Here is a 14689-nt window from a genome sequence, read left to right on the forward strand (position 1 = left end):
ACAGAAAAATAAAAATAAAGCTGAATGAGAAACAGGGTCAGTTGATTTTAACTCTTTCAAGTAACAGGCGCTTTGGGCCCGATTCTCATTTACACTAAGGCCTTTTTACACCACGCTGATTGTGTAAGGCCCCTTTAGAGCTCCAGAACGGAGCAAAGAGGCCTTAGTGTAAATGAAAATTAGCCTCTTTGGGCTTCTTGCAATTTTTCTTAAGATCCAACTCAGCCTTCTTGTTCGGTTTCAAACCGAAAGCTGCATTGCTAGACAATAACACCTGCTTGCATAAATACAGTCTATTTCTTCCCTGCTGTTTTTCTGTAGGATTTGTTTGAACAGGGAAAACAATAGAAAAAAACAAACCAGAATAAATTAAAATTTTAAAAGTCATGTCTACCTTTCGGGGCTGTGTTTAAATGTTTCTTTGTCTTTTTTCAAGTTACAAAACAATAAAGATCCAGAATTAAATTTTCACTTCTCACCATTTACCAGAACCATTTTTAAAAGCCCTCCCCCACCCCCTCCTGGAATTTATTTACAGGTTAACTGTTAGTAGGTGAAGAGCCCCCCAACAAAGAAAATGGATCAGGACCAAAATCTTAGCCACTCACCACACTGGACAAATTCTCTTTGAGCTGAGGCAAGAGACCTGGCCTAGGCCCTAAGCCTTTAAACATGTACACAGGTGTTTCACTTTAAACACACCAATAGTCCCGTGAACTCCAACAGGCTTCCTCAGCTGCTTAATACTAAGCCCATGTGGGTCTGCAAGACTGACCGGCTACTTTTAGACAAGAGCAGTGTTGGAACCTGGAAGAGGAGGAGGCGATGGTGAAAGAGAGAGAGAGAGAAGGGATCCTCTTTTTTGTCCTGTTTGGACAGCATCTAGGCCAATGGGGTGCTGGTCGAGGGGCTGCAGTAATACGAATAAACAATAGATCTGTTGTATAGAAACATCCACCTTGTTTTCTTTGGGGCTGAACATAGGGCATTTGCTTGGTAAAAGAGTCTGCCCCTGACACTGACTTCTGCTGCTCAATACTGCCCCCTGGTGGACAGATTGGATCATTTGAGAGGCACAGATGTTTGGGGCTCGGTTTGCAGAATCACACAGGTCTTTTCTATCTCTAGTCTATCAGCTAGTCCTTCTCCCCCAGCCAACGTGGGAGTGCTCCTGACAGTGCCTCTTTTGTCCAGTCTAATTTTAAATGTCCCAAAGGGAGGAGGATCCACTCACTGCCTTTGCCTTCAGCTATAGATGCCTGATGCTTTTACACCTGGGATGCAATGACCCAGATGGTTCATCAGCATTCTCTGAGGCTGTGCCTGAGGACAAAGGACTCATCTGAGAAAGCCAAAGGAGGGCACTAAACCAAACAGGTCTGGGGGGAAGCTGTTTTGGGGGTTCTTCTTCTCAAACAACGAGGATCACCTCAGCAACATTTGAGTCATAGAATATCAGGGTTGAAAGGGACCTCAGGAGGTCATCTAGTCCAATCCCCTGCTCGAAGCAGGACCAAGCCCCAGTTTTTGCCCCAGATCCCTAAATGGCCCCCTCAAGGATTGAACTGACAACCCTGAGTTTAGCAGGCCAATGCTCAAACCGCTGAGCTATCCCTCCCCCCCTTAATGTCATGAGGTTGCAGGGCAAAGTTCAGGCATTTAATGTTTATAATGCACTAGCCCCCTCCCCAACATCTATTGCAATGGCCATGCCCCAAAGAGCTTACGATCTAAATACATACTCAAGCCGGACAAAGGGTATGAGAGGAGATATGACGTGGCTACGGTCACACAGTAAATCAGAGGCAGGGATGGCACCCAGGGCTCCTATTTTTCTAAATCGAGCCACTGGACTATGCTGCCCCTGTAAAAATGACTCTCAGGGCTTGAATTTACTTCACTGCGTAGCGTCACAATCCTCCGGTTGCGTTCTGAGCAGAGACTGAGTCCAGGGTCTATCATTCTAAAGTACTGGTCTCTATTTGCAGAGCTACAGAATCAAGAGCTATATTATTATTGTTAGGTTCTACCTAATCCATCACTCTGTCAATGCAGGAAGCTTCTCAAGAGTACATTTTTTAATGCTTAGAGTTAGGCTGTTCAAATGCTCCTGAGATACCAGCCTGGCCCATGTCACGTTGAAGCCTTTTTAATCTCCATTTGTAAGGAAATATGCCTCGGAGAGATTGGCAAGATCTCAAACGTATCGTGCAGGAGAAAGCCAAGCCGGGAGGTGATGCTACAAATGATGATCTGGTGTATAATTTATGGGTTGGTCCAATAAAAGGCCCGACATTATCTGACTTTTACATGTCTCAGGCAGATATTGATGCAGACATCCCAACAGAGAATGGGCCCTGTTTTTATAGGCCCTGAAGTGGTGAAATACTGGCCCCAGCAAATCTGCAGCTGTGTGCCCATAAGCCAGTTCTATGAGTGAGAGGAGAGATGGGATTTATTTTTGAGTCCCTGGGGGGAAAATTTGACACAAAGAAATTTTTTTTCTCTTTTTCGCCCCCAAATGTTCTGCTTTTTGTCAAAAAGCCTAAACTGTTAGGGTTCAGGTTTTTGATGGAAAGCTGAACACTTTTGACACAAATTGACTTGGATTCTGGGGAGGGGGATGCACTTTCCTGTTTTGTCGGAAGACATTGTTCATTGGGGGAAAAACCAGTTAAACATTTAGCTATAAAAATAAAATTAATACAAAAATACAAACTAACATCAACTCTTTCTATTTGGAAAATAAAAATGCTTCATTTGTGAGTATGAAGCAGGTAAAGGTGCACACAGAGAGAGGGGAAACTGAGGCACAGAGTGATTTGAAAGAAAGACATTAGGAAGCTTTATAAATTTTAAGGCCAGAAGGGACCACTATGATCTTCCTTTCTGACCTTGTACATAACACCCACCAGACATCTTCCCTCATCCCTGCATTGAGCCCAACAGCCTGTAACTGACCTGGAGAATATCTTTTAGAAGGCTGTCCACTCCTGAGTTAAAGATTTCAAGCGATGGAGAATGCACCCCATCCCTTGGTGGACACAGTCACCTAGCTCACTGATCTCAAAGTGCCATGTAAAAAATCACAGTTCCACTAGGCCCATTTCACAGACGGAGAAACAGGGCCGCAGAGAGGGGAAATTTAAACAACAGCCCATTGGCAGATCTGGAAACCGAATCCAGGTCGCCTGACTTCTGGCCACTACCCACTGATTCGCGCTGGCTCAAATGTTGTCTATACAACGATACTAGTGGGCACAAGGTGGAATCTTCTTGTGAATGGACCTGGGCTTTTCAGGTGCAGAACCCGCAGGTGCTTTTTCAACTAGGAGTCTCTATAGAAACGATTTATATAAATCACTGTGAGCTGTGTAGGATCAGATTTTTAAAGATGCAGACAGACCCCTCGTGGGAGTTTCAAAAGTGACAGGTGCCTAAAGGCCATTGATTGCAAGTGAATGTTGCCCCTAACTCAAAGTCCCAGCACCCTGGAGTGCAGCTAGTCCTCCAGTGCCTTCCCACAATTCCCCCTGTGCACCCAGAAAGGACAGAAAAGTTCCCCTACAATTCACTGGGAAAGATGTCCTAGAACAGTTCAGCTTCCTACAGCTCAAGCTAACTCAGCAGCAAAGTCCTATGCAAAGTTACCAACCGGTTAAAGAAGCATCACCGGGCACGTTCGCTGGAGAAAGGGACGGCTGTCGGGATGCTCTGCTGCTCGACAGACGTGAGGACAGAATGTTACAGATGCGGGATCGTGGCAGTCAAAGTGTCATACACAGGATGCAGGTCTCAGCATAATCCTCTTTGGTGGTGTAAATATTTCTATTACAATCACACCTAGTGATCATAGGCCTGCTGTGCAAGGCGCTGTACATTCACTTAGCAAGAGGCAGTGCCTGCCCCAGAGAATTTATAGTCTAAATAGAAAAGACAGGCCAAGGAAGGATTATTCTTCCCATTTTACAACGGGGGAACTGAGGCCCACAGAGAGTTCACTCTTCAAAAGTGCCTGCGTTTCATTGAAAGTTAATGGAATTTAAGCTCTTAAATCCCGGAGGCACCTTGGAAAATGTTAGCTTAAGTGACTTGCCCAAGGTCACGCAGGGAGTCTGCTGACAGAGCTGGGAACTGGACCCAGGTGTCCTGCCTCCCGGTCTGCTGCCTCAGCTACAGACCTTCCAGCACTTGTGGGGTTCTGTTTAGCTTTCACCCATTGTGTCGCTACCTGGTGCCACCTTGTGGCTGAAAGGAAGAATTACTCCAAGTTGTTGTCAGTGGAGGTGCATGGCTCAAACTAGCTGTTGCTACAAGATCAGTGAAGTTTTGGGGTCTGGTTTGTTTTTTGTTTTGTTTTGTTTTGTTTTGCTTTTACAGAAAGTGAATTTAGTGCAACCAAGAGCAGCCAGGAAAAAGAAATTCTGTTTTAGAGAGAGAGAGAGAGAAAGAGAGAGAGAAAGAAAGAAAGAAAGAAAGAAAGAAAGAAAGAAAGAAAGAAAGAAAGAAAGAAAGAAAGAAAGAGGACTAGCACAGAGTGTGGCGGTATAAATAGCCACCTCCAACCATCCAGTACCCATGTGAATCCTGACCCAAACAGGTCAGATCTCTACTGGGTCAAATGAAAGATTTGCTGAACGTGACACAATCTTTTCCCCAATTTTTCTGGTATTCATCCAGCTCCAGTAGAGAGGAGAATGGAGGCATGAACCCGGCGCACCCACCCCCCCCAAAAAACTACCACTCTGATGAGGCAGCATGGTGGCATTTCAGAATTGAAATATTGTGTTTTTCAGCTGAAATTTTTCAGTTTTTGGCTGAAAATGGAAAAGGTTTGGAGACCTTTTTTGGACCTGAAAGAATCAAGATTTTTCCACAGAAAACAGACACTTTTTGCAAAAAATTTTAACGTATCTGAAACCCCAATTTTCCATCCAAAAACAGTTCCGATGGAAAAATGTCGACCATCCCTAGGCCTGTACAGCTTCTGTGTAGGAAGCAGCACCAGGCATGGAACAAAACAGGACGGACCGTTTGTGCTTTGCGTTAATGCTTTGTCGTTTGGCTCCTGGCTTCCCAGAGAGACGATGCCCATGCCCCTGCATCAGAGAGGCTTGCTAAGGAGGCAAGTGGGTGGCCTGGAGGATCGAGCGTGGGGCTGGGACTCAGAGACCTGAATTCTCCGCCTGGTTCTGCTGCCGGGTGATCTTGTGTTTAAGTCACTTCCCTGTCTGTAAAGTGAGGATGACGCTACTGACTGCTTTTGTAAAGTGCGACAGGTAGCGCATTTGGTCTATCAGCGGGAACCTGCCCCTGCAGCACAAAACTCCGTGCTGCAGAGATGTGCAACCACCCCCTCAGCTGTGGGGTGAGAACCTCGATGTCTTTGGCTGTGGCAATTCTTCGGCTGCATGAATTAGAGGAGAATCACCCTCGGTACTCACCCGTGATAGGTCTTTCATTGCTTTTCTGTGCACCAGCCACTGTGGGAGGGGGGTAAATGCACATGCAAACACACATATGCACGCTCTGTACAATTGCTCAGCCCAGCCACTAGACAGAAATGACCCGTGCCTAGGGATAGTGGGGGGTGCAAAGTGAGGGCAGACAGCTTCAGCAGATGTTACTGAGCATGCTCAGTCCATGTCAGCATGCTCAGTACAAGCCCGGCAGCAAATTGGGGGCGGGGGGGCACATGATCCAGCACGCTCCCCCCCCCATGTCACCCCTCTAGAAGCGAGTTGTACAGACGTACACCTGTACAACTGCTCTGCCCAATTAGGCAGTTTGTTTCTCTAGTATTTAAATGCAACCAAAGGTCCATTTGACCAATGCAAACAGATAAATGGCCCTTAGCAGAATGCAGCTCCCAGTTATTTCTGGCAGTGCACTCTGGGGCATGAACCCAGAGCAGAGGAGGTGTGGGCGGGCTGGTGCGAGAACAACCGACCCCTTCACGAACACCCAGAAGCTAGTGCAGAATGCAGCCACCTTCTCAGATAGGGTGAGAGCCAGTCAAAGGCCCAATCCTGCAAGGTGCTGAACAAAGCTGAGTGGTGGTTCCAGAGAGGATGGTTCTAGACTATTCTCAGTGGTAGAAGAGGACAGAACAAGGAGTAATGGTCTCAAGTTGCAGTGGGGGAGGTTTAGGTTGGATATTAGGAAAAACTTTTTCACTAGGAGGGTGGTGAAACACTGGAATGCGTTACCTAGGGAGGTGGTAGAATCTCCTTCCTTAGAAGTTTTTAGGGTCAGGCTTGACAAAGCCCTGGCTGGGAAGATTTAATTGGGGATTGGTCCTGCTTTGAGCAGGGGGTTGGACTAGATGACCTCCTGAAGTCCCTTCCAACCCTGATATTCTATGATTCTATGAAAGCTCATCAGTGTCCTTTGGAACCAATTAGTTCGTCATCAAAAAACTTTAAAATGTTTTTTTTTAAATACTAAGTTTCCAAAACTTTTCAACAGAAACTTCTGATGCAAAATGGTGTCTGTTTTTTTGGTTTCTGGGCGTGATTCTCATTTACATAGAGGTGCCTTTACACGGCTGTGGCTGTATAAAGGAACCATCAGTGAGTGTAAATTACACTCACTTTAAGACCCCTTTGCACTGCTACAGTGAGTGAAAAGAGCCTTTACATAAATGAGAATCAGGCCTTGTGTTTTGTTGATTGGTTGGTTGCATTGATGGTTTTCATTTCCCCTTTTATGGCGGTATCACCAATACTAAGAACTTAGCTTAGTTGCAGATTGGGATCTGTCCCCCCAAAATGTGAACATTTTCCAATTCTGAAATCAAAAAAGTTGCATTTCCAGTTTTCAGTAATGAAAAATAAAAATAATTCTGTGTAAAAATTCTTTTAAAACACAAAAATGCATCCCCTTTCAAAAACCACATGACCAAAAAATCTTTAGAATTTATTGCAAAATTAAAAACAAAACAAACAAACAAAGAAAACCCCTCCCCCTTTCCAATCACTCTAGAATCTGATCCAAAACCCACTGATATCAAGAGGGACCAATTCGTCCATGTGTCCTAGATTACCACCCACTACATATGCCAGGGCCTTATATGGCCTCTTACTGTAGTAGCTAAGCACTTCACCACCTTTAATGCACTTATCCTCAGAACACAACTGTGAGTGCTGGTATCCCCAATTTACAGATGGGGAACTGACGATTAAAAAGCCCAGATCCTAAATACGTTTGAGGTATGGACCATCCTTCCCTTCCAGCTGTTTTACTGAGCTAGAAGATGGAGATCCCATGGTGAAACTGGTTGAAAAGAGGAAGAAAATTACACCCCACAATTTGATTATTTTCCCCCTCAGATTTCATGGGGTTTTTTTTCCCCAACTTTGAAATTCCATCAAGATTTAAGGGGAAAAAAAGTGATCCACTCTATAGCTGACCAGAAAAAAGGTAAAAAATTGGCAAACATGTCACTGAAATGCTCCCCTCCCTCCTCCCAGTGAATTTCGAATTTCCAAATGAGAAAACTCTCCCCCCGCCTCCCCCCCCCCGGCAAGCTCTAGCATTCACACAGTCACGCTCAGAAAGAAGGGGGGGGGAATAACCAGAGGCGAGGAAAGTTATCAGAAACGTGTATTTTTTTTTCTTTTTAATAGTAAACCTCTTTACAACAAATATAGTGAAAGAGTTTCCAAACAAAACTCATCAGAATTTTTCATGGTCATTTTTTTTTACCTCTTTTTCTTATCGTGTAATATACAATAACGCATCACCATACAGCACAAAGAAAGGAATATTGAAAAACCAAAACGGACATCTCACCGACGTGCTGCTGTCCCTGGGAAGGAGCCACTGATTGTCAAAGGGGTGGGGGTTGGGGGTGGGGTGGGAAGGGACAGGACTGGGACTAAGAAAGCAAGGATGTACCAAGAAAGAGCTCCCAGGGGTTGGGAGATTAATATAGAAGGCCAGACCCCAGGGATTGCAAATGCCTAGAGAAAGATGGACCTAACCAAAGATCCTGGATGGAAATTTACAAGCTACTAGCACGTATCCACCTCTCTACTGCTTTCTTGCTTTCAGTGGATCAATGGACTCCCAACGATCCAGATGTATCAAAGAGGGGCAACACCCCAGAAAAATTACCCTTCCCCACATATCTCTCCTACACGAAGATCATGGATTTTTTTGTTTGTTTTAAACTGATCTGCTGCCACCCAAGAGAACAGAATCCCTTAATTCACACACAAAAAAGGGGAGGGTCTGGGGCATGGGAAAGAAGAGGTTAAAATATATATATATATATATATATATATATATGTATATATATATGTATACTTTTAGATACAGAGTATAGCTTTTTTAAATTGCCTTTCTAAACAATAAATAAAACTAATAAAGGGAAGTGCACAATTTACTGAACGTTTGCACCATCACGGGCGGGAAATGAAAGCTGCCTGTGACAATATAGGAGGGCTGAACTGTGTAGGCAATTCGACTAACCACACTATATATATGTTGGGGTTTTGTTTTGTTTCTTTAGTGCATAATTTAAAGGGTTTATTCTATTTTATAAAGGTTTTTGCACATAGCCCAGAGAACACTACATCTATCCCGATCTATCTGACTTACAGGGAGCGAGGAGGGTGGGGAGCTGGAGAGAAAGAGGACCTGATGTTAACATCATCCATAAGAGATCTGAGATAAGCGTGCCATGGTCAACCACAGTGCGGCCACAATCCTGAGAGTTTTTAGCATCATGCCACTAGCTATTCTGAAACAGGTGGCTATGCGGGGGAAGAGGTCCTGGGCTGAGCTGACACAAAGAGCAACTGCCCCAAGCGTGTCCAGAAGTGTACTTTCTGGTTTCTCCTTCCTAGATTCTCATTTACAATTTTACATAATTCTGGCTGGGTAAAGGGACCATAAAGTGGGCACAAATTTATACACTACGACCTCCGTTCTGCTGCCACAGTTGTGTGAAAGAGGTTTAAGGCACACAAAAGTTGTTCCACTTTATACCAATATAGTTAGACAGAGAAATTCCCCCCAAGTGTGGATGCAAGTATACTGGCATTAAGGGGTTTATATTGGTACAGCTATTCCCATATGGGAAGGGGAATACATGACCCAGTACAAGGCACCTTTATACCGGTTTAACTGCATACACACTAGGGGTTACACTGGAATAACGATATCAGTAAACTAATCATCCTCCCTAACTAATATACTGGGACAAAATCTGTGGGTAGAGCAGGTGTCAGTGTAAATGAGAACCAGGCCTGTAGACAAGGGGTTGGCAGATCACTTTCCCTACCTTTGATCCCACTCAGTTGTTGTGGGCTTGTTCTCAGATTCGTTTTCTCTGCTGGAGAGAGTGAAATGAAAGGATCGGACAGAAATACTTGAACGGGACAATAAATACAAGTCTGCTCAATTCTCATTTACACTGACGCACTTTTACCCGGCCAGAACGGCGTAAAGGGGCCTCAGGGTAAATGAGACCCAGTGGGACAGCCAGCGTAAATCAGCGTAGCTCTATTGACTTCACAGAAGCTATCCTGAGTTACAGCAGCTGAAGATCTGGCCCATTGACTCCAATGGAGCCATACTGATTTCTGGGAATCTGGCCTAGTTCCTATAACATGTAGAGGGGATACAGAAGAACCGGCTCAGATTTGCAGGGAAGATTGTCTCTCCCCAGGACAGTCACACACAATTTCCTTTCCACTAGCAAAGCGAGGTTTATTTAACAGACAGGGACCCCCCTAATACTTCGGGAAAGTTCTGATCCACACCGGACTTGAGGTAATGAGGTCTGAGTACTCCTGTTTCTGCTGCAATGTGAGGACTTCTCTGTCTCTTATGGGGAATACAGAGGAGGGGGTGCAATTCACCCACTCGCAGATGGGCCAGCACAAGGCGTGTGCATCACTTCCGACCGATTTTGAAGGCTTAAATGGGATTCCTGTGGTTCATGCTGGCGTCTCTGAACAGGAGGGGAAATTCACCCAAGACAACCACCCGTGTTCTGTCTGGGGCATGATCATGACTCCCTTTGCCAATACTGCTTCCTAGCGGTTCATTGCTGGCAGTGGGAATCAAACCTGGCACCTCCAGCTTTAAAGGCAGGAGCCTCTACTGCTTGAGCTAAAAGACCCCCTTAGCCAAGGTGGTGGCAGGGCCAGTCACCTCCGTGTGGCCCAGACACCACTAGCAGAGAACAGAACGCCACAATGAAACTAAGCAATGGGGACACCTGGACTGGAATGCCACCAATCTGGCCTTAAATCCATTTCCGTTTTCATACGAGCAGGGGGACAATCACATCAGAAACCACAGACTCAAGTAGCGGGCCAGATGCTCAACTGGCATAAATCAGCATAGCCCCGTTGTCTTCAACAGAATTCGGAACACATTTACTCCATCTGAGGACTTAGTTGCTACCTGCTAAAGCCACTGGGAAATACAGTCCTGATTCCTCGCTGCCTTTAACCTGTGCTGACCCAGCATGATGCTGTCCCCTGTAGCGGCTAGCAGCTAGAGCAGTTTATGAGTTTTACTGCACACAGGCTAGCTCAAACAGGAGTAAGACACTCCTGCTTTCAGATCCAAGGTCTCAGGTTCATTCCTCAGACAACCCAGCCCGGAGAGCTGTAACACACAACTGGCCTAGTCACTGACACCCATGCAAAGCTAGTGCTTTACACCCTGACTTTGCACTGGTGTAACATGCAAAGGAGAGGGAGAATCGGACCCTTGGACTTTCAGAACTTCTCTACGAAGGATCTTTCTGGGCTCTGTTACAAGCTTTCTCTTTGCTCAAGCCATCACCAACTCCTGGCCCTCTCTCCACCCTGGCACGTCGCCTGGATGGGTTTAAATTCTGCGATATAGAACAAATCAGGGAGGGGAGGGGAAGGGGGAGCAGGTCTGTGGACAAAGGAAAGGAAGAAGGACAGGTCAAGAGAGGGTAAAACAAGAATAAGCTGTACAGTTGCGGCCATGTTGAAAGTCAGTATTATTACAATATACTCTGACAAAAATATAATCTCATTTCATATCAATACAACAAAAAAAAAAAAACAGTTTCCTGTACTGTTACCATTGCTAACATATTGAAACTTGCTATTTACAATTACAGTAGCCAGGTAAAATACTACAAGTTAAAGATCAGAGAGAAGGGAAGAAAGACCGGGAGACTGGAGCTCCAGAAGAAAGGAAAGCCAGAGGAAAGGACCTCTTCTACAAACTGTTCATGGCTTCTGGTTTTCAGATGGAAAGAGGGATGACGGAGGTAGTGAGAACGTTAACACTTAATTAATGGGGTGGAGTGGTTTTTTAACAGAGGGAAGGAGGGAGAGCGAAGTTGTGGGGGAAAGGATGGAAAACAGGTGAGAAAGGAAGAAAATGTAGGACCTCGCTCTCAACCCATGTAAATTGGCTTCATCAATGAAATGCCACTGATTTACACCAGCTGAGGATGTGGCTTATGCTAAGATGTAAGAGAGAGGAGGGAAATGTTATTTTCTAGGCTCTTGGATATCTGCGGTGCCAGGACAGGTTGTTCCTTGCCCAGCTCCCACTTACCAAGGCAAGCTGGCCAGATCTGACCCCATCCTGCTTTCCCAATGCCCCCCAGGGGCAGCTTTGGGGTGAGGGGGGAATGCAGGATCAAGCACTCTTCTCTCTTTCCTCGCACAGCTAGTCAGGATCTTATTACGGCTGCAGGGGGGCATTCCCCAACCTGATTCCCATCTTGATTCGAAGCTTCAGTTTGGACTTAGAGTCTGGCCTTTTATAACAGTAGAGATGAGCCCTCCCCGCACCTCAACAACCTCTGAATGGCTCTGCTCCAAACCCGGCTCGCTTTCCTCATGGGAGTAAGCCCTGTGGATTTCTCTCCTGCCATCTACAAAGGGGAAGTCCCATTCAGCCTTAGCTTCCCCCCACACTGGGTCCCACTATCACGTGTTCTAGCAGGCACAGGTTGGAGACCAGCGGCCCTGTCACAGCGAGCGCTGATCTACACCCTCTCCCCCCGCAAACGGGGCCTTTGACCTTTTCAGCAAAGCTGCTGCAACACATGGGATGAGCCTGCCATGTCCCCCTCTAGTGGCTGGTCTGTGCAGAGGATAAGAGCTTGCTACTGCTACCAGCTAAGGGAGATACTCCTTTTGCTCAAGTGAAAGAGGCCTAGGTTTTGGGTGCTAAAGGTCCTAGGTCGCTCACTGGCTCATCTTGCATCAGCCTTGTATAGAGACCAGGGTGGGGGTGCGGTAGAGTATTTAAGTTTATGCCTGTGAGGCATGAGGCCTCCTTAAACCCGACTGGGGAACCAAAACTCGAGTGCAGGGTCGCCATCTTGCCAGTGAGCCGTTCCCCCTCCACATCCAAGGCAGCCCTTGGTGTAGGGTGGGAGGCAGCCACCAGGCCACCACTCAAGTGCCAGGCACACCCAGCTCCCACAGCCCTGTTCTGACCAGTGCAGGATCTGGCTTTCCGCCATCCCTCTGCCAGCCTCTCCTCACCCCCACTGCCACCAAGCCATGCGGCTGCACGGTCGTGCACCAACCCAAATGGGGAGCAAAGGCAGACAACCGGACAGACCAGAGAGGAATCGGGCAGCTCCCTCCATTGTCTCTCGCCCTCCCATGATTGTATTGGGCAAACAGAATTGTTGGCCAGCAGAGAATATATTTCGGATGCTTTCAATGGACGGGATCTCTCAAAATCCTACCCAATGTTTGGGGGAATGAACTGGGAAGAGAGGACGACATCATGATGAAATGGGGAATGGCATGGAACAACAGGCATGGGAAGAAGCACACCTGAAACCTTTTAGCAAACTGAAAACAATTCTTTGACTCCATCAGGTTACAAAACCATGTAAACGTTCGCTAGAAACCTTGTCGCTATTAGGGATAGTTAAGCAATGTAGGGAATTGGCATTTACCAAAAAAAAAAAAAAAAAAAAGGAGTTTAAGAACTCCCATGTAGCCATATATATTTATATATATATATATTCTTTTCCTGCAATATCTCTTAAGAGAGCCACTAAAAGAAATAAATATTTCTCTCTAGATTACCCGTCCACGTGGTTATTAAAAGTTTTACAATGTTTATCCTAGAGCTGGTCAAAACGTTTCAAATTGTGAAATTTGTGAGGGTGGGGTTTTTTAAGCCAGTCAATGTTTATTTTTCAAAATTTCAATGGAATTTGCTGGCCCCAAAAAAGAACTTTTTTAAAATAAAAAAAAAATCAATGTGTTTATTCAGATGGATGAGATTTTTCAGCAGTGTGGAAGTTAGACAATTTTCTTTGCTTCCTGCTGCCCAACACAGTTGCTCTTGGGTTGTTTTTTTTCAACCGGCTTTGTTTACACCAAATTCTGCCCTCAATTATATCCCCACGTGAGCTTCTGGGTAGTAATATTGCTTTATGGTTGTATAACTGAGGGTGGGGTGGGGGATTAGCATAAGACCCTTGGTGTGCAAAATTTCAGAAAACCGTATGATTTGTTGCTGATAAAATATGTACTATGGAGGAAATTTGGGCTAAGCTTGAAGGAACAAGTGGTCGTAGGAGTGCCGAGTTTGAAGAGAACTCAGTTAGCACAGCCATCTCCCCAGCACAGGGATTCCAAAATGATGCCCCCACCCCCAATGCTGAGAACCTCAGCATGGCTCCACTGGCTCCAATTTACACCAGCAGAGAATTTGGCCCCATGTGCTTCGCTGCCTAAGTCCAGAGGTGGGCTCAGACTGCAACAATGCTCTGGATTTTGATCTCTCTGATTCACAGCTGCCCGGCCCCTTGTTCGCTCATTGACGTCAGTGCAATAGGAGTGTGACACTACCAGATGAAACGGCAGTGTTTTACACTCACTTTGCAGCGGTGCCAGTGATTACAGGAGAAGCGGGCCCCTTGTGTTTGGCTTTCACCCACTATAGAGATAGGACCCAAATATGAAATTTGCATTCAGAGCCGACCCCCGAAAGTGAAGGGGTGGTAGGGTCCAGAATTTTCCTGTCGGCTTATCCCCATTCAGTACTTCATTCAATCCAATTTATACCCCTTCCCATATGCAATGGTACCTGATTGCCACTGGGTAACTCTGTTAGGAGTTTGGCTATCCATTTGCTTCCAAGCTTGCATTCTCCTTCACCCAGGCCCCTTTACACCACTCTGGCAGCATAAAGGGGCCTTAACGTAGGTGCAACTGTAACTGACTCTGACTTTGAGATCCCTTTACTCTGCTGGGGAATCAGGCTCTGTAAAATGTATCTCCAATCTCTAGTCTGCACTCTGCTCCAGCTTGAGCGAGATCTTCTCTCTGCCCTTCTAATGCAGGAGATGCCATGTCCCATAGCCTGATTGCACCTTTGACAATATTTTGCTGCAAACCCAAATTTTGAAAATACACCGATCTCTGAAATTTTGCTGCCCCTGCTCCGCACCCCAGTTCCTTATTCAGAAAGACGTGAATCAAACCTAACCCCTTTCCTTAAGGGATGACAGGAAATATATTATTATTTTTGAAGTGGCCTAAAATTTCCATAAGCCTTAGGGCTCCAAAACCCATACGCATGACCACAATCTGGCCCAACGCAGTCATATGGTCTCTGTCATGGCCAAACATAAGCACACTCGGGTTGAAATGAACAGCAACCAGGGCACCAAAATGCTACAACTCCCAGGAGCACCATCTCTGAT

At 45.8% G+C, this 14689-nt stretch overlaps 1 long non-coding RNA gene across 1 annotated transcript in view; it reads right to left on the minus strand.

The window, feature by feature from the left end:
* LOC311512636 overlaps window positions 1-817 on the minus strand; it is an 87896-nt gene extending 87079 nt beyond the window's left edge. Inside the window, exon 1 of the long non-coding RNA XR_014709492.1 lies at window positions 609-817. This is a non-coding gene — a long non-coding RNA (uncharacterized lncRNA). The remainder of the gene's footprint in view (window positions 1-608) is intronic.
* Window positions 818-14689: the final 13872 nt, after the last annotated feature.

Source organism: Lepidochelys olivacea (assembly GCF_965140295.1).
Source record: "Lepidochelys olivacea isolate rLepOli2 genome assembly, chromosome: 24".
NCBI lineage: Eukaryota > Metazoa > Chordata > Testudines > Cheloniidae > Lepidochelys > Lepidochelys olivacea.